Source organism: Tuber melanosporum (genome assembly GCF_000151645.1).
Source record: "Tuber melanosporum whole genome shotgun sequence assembly, scaffold_21, strain Mel28".
In the NCBI taxonomy this organism is placed as follows: domain Eukaryota; kingdom Fungi; phylum Ascomycota; class Pezizomycetes; order Pezizales; family Tuberaceae; genus Tuber; species Tuber melanosporum.
The window spans coordinates 958,005-959,685 of record NW_003298875.1 but is presented as its reverse complement, the minus strand read 5'-3'; positions in this window follow the sequence as shown (position 1 = coordinate 959,685).

Genomic DNA, 1,681 nt, shown 5'->3' with positions numbered 1-1,681 from the left:
TGCTGCTTGTTCGAGTTCTTCAAGACCTTAGTGTCATCTTGGGGCAGGGCTAAGGGTGAGGTGAAGTTGGGTTGATTCATTATTATCATCTATTACCTCTTCTGCTCCTTCTGTAGTGTCGAAACTGGTGTTTTTAGAATCATCAGCAGACATATAGTACAGTCGCTGGTATCTGTTACCAAATTTAATTTCAGTCTGGTGAAAGGGGCAAGTATCGAGGTAACAGTGGGACCAGTGGAGTCTGCTTTGTTCAAGCTCTTGAGGTGGCGTGCTGCAGAGGGTGCAATCATCTTTCCACTTTTCATCAATGTCCTTTTCTCGTTTTATTCCAGCAGCTCTGTACATAGTGTAAGAGAAAGGATTGGAGGGAGCAGCAGAGCTGGCAGTAGCCATCAATAGTTCTTGTTCATAGGAGGTGTCATCAGGGCTGTCTTCGCTTTGCCTTATGTGGTCATGAACAAGAGGAGGGTCTGTGAGTTCTTGGTTCTTGTATAGGTGAGAGAGAGTATCAGCTAAATAGTTCGTTCTTCCAGGGGTATAGATGATTTTTGCATCGTATTTGCTGATTTCTCCTATCCATCGTGTTCTTCTCCTTCCAGGAACCTTTTCCGTTTTAAGGTTAGTAAGGGGTTGGTAGTTAGTGATAATGCTGAAGGTATTGCCCATCAGGATGTGATTGAAAGTGGCAAGAGCATCAATCACAGCAAGGGCTTCCTTGTCCGTCGTTCCATAGTTCATCTGTGAATTAGTAAACTTCCTGCTGTGTAATACTACCGGTCTTGCCGTTTCATGAGAGGTTCCTTGTCCAACCCATACTCCAACTCCAACGTCCGATGCATCAGTAATCAGCCATATCAGGTCTGGTTTACTGTAGTCGATAGGTCGTATAACATTGGTATTTTTAATCAATTCCTTGATGTTGGTAAAGGCTTGGTCATGAGTGTGGGTCCAGACAAATTCTGCATTGCCAGTAAGGTCTGTGAGCGGCGCTGTTACAGTGGCGGGGTGTGGTAGGAACTGAGAGATATAGTTGACTAGTCCTAGGAACAGCATGAGTTCCTTTTGATTCCAGGGTGTTGTCCATTCTGTTAAACAGGATATTTTTCCTGGGGCTGCATGTATTCCTTCATCATTTATAACATGTCCTAGGATATCGAGCTTATCGGCAAACAGGATTGATTTGTTTCTGCTAGCGTAGAATTTAGCTTCCCTTAGTTTGGTATAAACCAAACCTATATGGTAGGCATATTCTATTGTGGTATTCGAGAAGATGAGAATATCATCAATGTAAACTCAGACAAACTGGTGGAGGTATTCGCTCAGGAGGTTTTCCATAATTCGTATAAAGGTGGCGGGTACATTCATATTACCTTGCGACATAACTCAGCTAATAAATCTTCCGAAGGGTATTTTGAAACTATTGTAGCATTCGGATTCCGGATCTAACCTTGTTTGGAAGTAGGCATCGCTTTGGTCAATCTTGCTTCGCAATCTAGCCCTTTCAACTACATTTAGCATTTGAGTTTAATTTGGAAAAGCGGAGCTGTCCGGAACCGTGTTTTCATTTCGTAGTTTGAGGTCAACCAAGAGTCGGATTCTTTTGCCATCTGCTTTGGGTTGAACAAACATAGGAGCGGCACTTGGGGCTTCTCCTCGGTAAATGACTCCTCTTCTTTGTTGT